Below are 5,843 nucleotides of genomic sequence, written 5' to 3'. Positions count from 1 at the left end.
TGAGTGAGCTTAGCATGGATGTAGCAGGAGACAGAAACACAAAAGAATAAGAGCAGGTCACTGAAGATTACATATTCTGAAAGCAAAGAAGTAAGGGTGATCTCACAGCTAGATGAAAATGTGCATTCAGGAGGAAAACGGCAAGCAGAAAGGAGTGAAGAGGTCTATGGTTCAAAAGAGAACTCCATACTGTACCAACAAAAATGAGGGGCGTTCAATGGGAATGCAAAAGATGTCAGTGGAATAGCACCTGGGACTCCCCTAAGCCTCCTATTCTTTGTGATTGTCAACAAAACAGTTAAATAAAGCACACAGAATGTAGAGGAGAAGGCAGGTAGGGTTTATTAAAGTGAAGCACTCTCAAGGGGTAAGAGTGGGCAATGACCAAGAGAACGTTGGTCCTGTCTACATCTTAAACAGGATTTATACTAAAAGCTCTAAAACAGATACTTTTTCCCAGGGGCATTTTCATACCCAAGTGATTGATAGGCCATTGGATTAACTGTTAAGGGAGGAGAAAATGCTATGTCATACTTTACCAGAAAGCCTTTGGTTAGATAATAATCTTATGACCTTCCATGTAGCTCAAAATGTCATGTCTCCACCCAGGGCCAGATGTGTTACTCAGATGCCATTCTTGTGACCTACAATCAAATGCTGCAATTTAAGTTCTTTTTTTTTGTTTGTTTGTTTCCAAGCTGAAAATCCCCAGTGACCTCTCACATTATTAAGAGCTGACTAGCTACCTTGTCAGAGGGATTAATTTATGCAAAACCTGGCCATGTATTTAGACAATATGGAAAATCAGTATTGTGGTTAGTAAGACAGAAGACTATGTGAAACCTCTTGTGAGAGTAATAGAAAGAGACCTTCCTCTACAAGCCTGACCACCTGAGTTCCATCCCCAGATCCCATGGTGGAGAGAGCCAACTCCTGAAAGTTGACCTCTGAACTCCAAACTTATTGTACAAATGTGTCCTTATTCGTACACAAATCACTTGAACACAATGACAAGTAGTAACCAGAGTTCAAAGGAAGAATGGTGGAATTAGTTAAGAGAGGAAAGAAGGAGAGTGTTCTATGAAAGGAGGAAAGTAAGAAAGGAAATGGTATGTCTTGTTCTGCCAGGGCCTGGGGCTCAGAGATGTCACCCAAGACATCTGGAGACAGGCCTATATAGGACTCAATCAAGGTGGCGATGTGGTAGACAAAGATTCTAAATCTCAACTTGAGGCATAGAGTCGGATAGCAGATGTTTTCTGATTTGTAAATTAATTTCCTAGAAAAGTTTGACAAGTGCAGAGCTCAAAAGCACATTTGATCACACATGTAACAAGTTGTTTTCATTAAAGAGCTGAAATCTTTATGATAGTAGACCTTCGGATCTGTGGGTCATCACAGCCACAGCTCACACCACTGACTTCAGCCAATTACAAAATGTGAAGTCACTGTGAACTTGTAAGACAAAATGAGAGGTCATCTGGCACATTTAGCACACAGCATGACAAATGTTGAAACACTTCTCACTGCACGTCTGTTTGAGAAACACCAACCCGAGTACATAAGAGCATCTCCAGGGGAGAGACAGAGAGTGTTTACCAAATACTCCTGTGTGGTGAGACAGTATCAGCCAGCAGCAGAAGAGTAAGCCCTGGGCACTGAGGTGTCTACTGACACTTCCTTCCTATAAGGAAGTGACTATTCCAGATCCCCACAAAATGTGGCTAATGCAGAGTGTTGTGCCACAGTTCAGGAACATTTCTTTTGGAAACAAAAAACAGGCCTTGTGAACTCCATTGGTGGTTATGTACTGAGAATGTACGTGGTCCAGTGAACTCCATTGGTGGTTGCATACTGAGAATGTACGTGGTCCAGAGCAGCATGGCGCCTTCTGTGGGAAAAGTGTGTGTGCCACCCTTCACAGTACAGATAGCATTCTAAATAGTTGGCCATAAAAATGTCAGTTTCCTTTTCCTTCTTGTGGGATTCTATGATCATGAAAGTAAAAGTTTAATTATTTCTGCTAAAATTCGGGGGGTGGGGGTGGATCCTTCCCCAGGGAACTACTAGGGGAAGGATTGATAGATCTACCAACCACTTGGTAGATGCTGGGGGTGGGGGGAATCACTGTCTTCAGCTACACAACTGTGAGCCTACCAGGACAGTTCCAAACTCATGGTCAAATGTACACCTTTGATAGAACTTGTTGGGTCATATAATAGAACAAAAGTTATGAATGTCAAAAAGGAATTTATAAGGAGGTTGGGTTATTGATAGTGTGAAAGGGAGATAAGATGCAGGAGGATGTGAGAGAAATCAGAATAAATGTTATTCAAAATTTGGGACATTCATAATTTTGTTTTGACTTGTTATTATTTAGACTTAATGTATTTCGACTTATTGTGTTCTTAGACAGGTAGACAGTGGGATGCTCTTTCCATTATGACCATGGGGCTGGGTAAGAAAACTGGCCTGAGGCATTTGTCTTCTCCCAGTAGTATTTCAAGAACCAGGTAGAGGTGACATACTGGCTGTTCCACAAACTCTGTCTCTAATGGTGAATGGGGATGAGCTGAGAAACAACTCTCTCACGAAAATATTTTGTATGTACACAGACCATCACTTTGCACTCTAAAGAAACAGATGCCCCAGCCTTGTGCAGATCTTGGTTTCTGCTCTGACACATCTCTTTTGTAATGGACACAGCACCAAGCTACATGTTTGAATACGGGAAGGAGGCAACTGGAAACTCGGAAATAGAAATATTATGTAAATAAGCATCACAGAGTATGCTGTACCCACAACTTTGGTTATGGAATTGTTTTTTTTTTTATAGAATTGTTTGTCAAGGTAGGATTTTGAGCTATTTATATACTTTTGAATTTTGTAAATTGATTGGTACCCAGACAGAGGCTGTAAAACCAGACTGAGAAAATGTAAAGAAATACATTATGGTACCTGCCCACATTTTTGGTTCAGTATTACAAAGGAAGACAATGGAAAGAAGCCATCTATTTTCATGGTATGATGGGACAAAGAACATAAATTCACAGTTAGAAAAATGCCTTCCATTGGCTTTCTATTCACTATGTGTGTGACTTATTAGGTTACTTGTTTATGGTTGGCACACATTGGCATGGTTATTTTCTTGATAAAAGAAGCCATGTTTTGTTTCTTTTGTGTTTCCAGAGATGAACATAATGATGGTACACACCAGGAATACAACATGTACAAGAAATTCACATGTTTTGGCATTGAATAACTAGTTTTCTTGTTGATAAAAATGATATCAGAAGCAGCTGAAATTAGCGAAGTCTCACCGTAGACATGTCCACCACACACAGAAGTACAGACATTCTCCCTACTTTTGCTCTGGATTTCAGCACCCACTGAGTGCTCACAATTTGTAGGTAGGAGGACTTTCAATAATCTTAGGGTCCCTGTATTGATTCACACAAAGATGAATGAATATCATGGTTATAGACAATGGCAACACATGCAATCAGAATGCCTGGCTTGTTAGAGTTAGGCTTCTGATTTGTCAACAGTTTGGAATAGCCTGTCCCAACCCTCCCACCATGCTGTCTCAGCCGGTCCCACCCCATCACTTGGGCGGCAAATGAACGGCTTTGTCTTTCATGTGATTCTTGCCTCTGAGGGAATAGCTTCCCACAAGCACTCGTATCTGCCATCCATCTGTACACAATTTTTTGGCTCTTTTTTTTCTTTCTGACTGAAGTTTGTTCTTATTATCCTTTTGCAGCTTTGAAAATTCTTTTTAGGGCCAGCGAGATGGTGCAAAGGGTGAAGAAGGTTAGCCACCAAGTCTGGCAACTTGAGTTTGATCCCCAGGACCCATAAGGTAGGAGAAAATCAACTCTAGTAGGAAGCCCTCTGACCTATGGGGCGGGGGACAGAATAAAATACAAGGTAAAATGTCTTTTAGAAAGAAGAAAGTGTGTATAATGACACACTCATATGATGAGGACACTAGAGAAAGCCTGGCATTTTGTATGCTAACCTAAAAAGCCAGTTGAAAGGGAGAGGCAGTGGTGCATTGCACATGGTTGAACTGACTTGCCAACTCTTTGTCTAATTTTATCTGATGGTAACAGCTGCACTCCCTGAGGGTGGCACACTGAGTCGGCGATACCCATTTCTATGCTAAGGATGTAGTGGGACTTCTGGAGTTCTGTGCAAACTCTCCCTTCCAGTGACCCATCCTGACAACTCCCAGACACTATGGTGTGCTTGCTCTCCGATCCCTCTTCTCAACTCAGGGAGTTTACCACACCGTGCCCCAGTGCCCTGTCTTTACTGCATCCTAGGAATCATCTCAGAGTCCCACTGCACAGCTTAGTGCACTGACACCCAGTGTCTAATTTTAGTACTTACTAATATTGCTTCATGTGTTTTATCAAATATTTGGTTATTTCAGACAAGGAAGGGCATTTTGTCCCTGTAACTTCATCTAACCCTGAACTTAAAATCTCTTACACATTTTCAAAAATTAGATCTTTAAAATAAAAATTTAGAAATGTGCCTCTTTTCCCCCCTTTGCTAATTGTATTCTCACACCATAAAACTATCTTCAGGCTTTTTTTTTTCACATTGAAAAATGAGACACCAATATCCTGTCCAGTATATAGTCCTACTGTGTGATACAATTTCTAGAAGGTAATAGTCACCCCATATATATTTGATTTGAGTAAATGCAGAAAAGGACAAATAAATGAAATCCCAGATAAACTCAGGGAGAAGATACATGAAGTATATTTACTGAACAGACAATGGTTCTAAATTTTGTTTTATGTAGCAAAATTATACAGAAGTGAGAAAACGAAGGCGTGAAGGAAATACAAGGAAGACTTGGTTTCTGGGCAGGCGTAGAAAGGGAGCTAATGCTTCCTTCTTTCCAGAAGACACAGCAAGCACCCGAGCTTCCGGTTGCCCTCCTCCCGGCTGTCTCGGAAGGGGAGGGGCCACATGGATCTTCAAGTCCCTCCCTTTTCATGTCAGTTCATTCTCTGTTTTTTTCTCGGTGTCTCTCTGTCGCTCTCTCTGCTCACCTCCCTCTTCCCCCTCCCTGTCTCCCTTTTCTTCTACCTTCTCTCCCCCTTTTATGGAGAATATTACATGCACTATATTTTGGAGTCCAAAACTCAACAGCCAATTAATTGTGTTGATACCATTCTTATAGGATGACAAAACTAAGTAACTGCAAACTTGCCGGCTCTCCTTCGTGGGACCCTTTCTGCCTCTCCACTCCTGCTTCCCAGGGAGGCCCCAGAGAATGGACAGTCCTGGGACTATGTGGAGAGCTTCCGGTCTCATTCACTACTGCTTCTCACAGACGCATGGTTTCCACTGTTTTTTCCTCAGTATGATGTTTGGAAAGATTGCCTTCATGCAAGGTATCACTGGTTTAGAAGCAATTTGCAATTTAAACACTGTATCTGTCATTTAAAAAAATGTTAATTTTTCTGTGGATACAAACTTGGGCCTCATTGGAAAATAAATAAAGCTTAGGGGCAAATTCATAGCACAAAGTAATTATACGTAGGAAGTCTTGTGTCTGTTTTATTTCTATCAGTTCATGGAGCAGTGTTCCAAGAAAACAAAACAAACCACAAAAAATCTCTGCCTTTTTGAAGTTAATTCTTCCATGAAAACCGTGATGGGTCAGGACACCCTTGTGTATTTTTGTACCTGCCCATCTTGATATATGTCTAAGATTTTCTCATGCTTTTAATTCTGTAAACATTCAATCCTGAGTGAATGCTTATTTTTGATACAATCAAACCCGTGGCACACCTGTCTCTGAGGATGAAGGGGCAGTGAGT

The 5,843-nt window shown here is 41.1% G+C and overlaps 1 long non-coding RNA gene across 2 annotated transcripts; it reads left to right on the top strand.

Annotated features, from left to right (window-relative positions):
- Window positions 1-2,165: 2,165 nt before the first annotated feature.
- LOC121830733 (uncharacterized) lies at window positions 2,166-5,553 on the top strand. Of its 2 annotated transcripts, XR_013052600.1 has the most exons (4): window positions 2,166-2,603; window positions 2,707-3,862; window positions 4,817-5,014; window positions 5,201-5,553. It is a non-coding gene; the product is annotated as an uncharacterized LOC121830733 (long non-coding RNA). The 2 variants fall into 2 exon arrangements; XR_013052599.1 differs by having other exon boundaries at window positions 2,166-3,862.
- Window positions 5,554-5,843: the final 290 nt, after the last annotated feature.

The sequence above is a fragment of the Peromyscus maniculatus genome, chromosome 7 (assembly GCF_049852395.1).
Source record: "Peromyscus maniculatus bairdii isolate BWxNUB_F1_BW_parent chromosome 7, HU_Pman_BW_mat_3.1, whole genome shotgun sequence".
Taxonomy (NCBI): Eukaryota; Metazoa; Chordata; class Mammalia; order Rodentia; family Cricetidae; genus Peromyscus; species Peromyscus maniculatus.
Note: the sequence above shows the minus strand (reverse complement) of the source record. Positions and strands in the feature narration are given on the sequence as shown.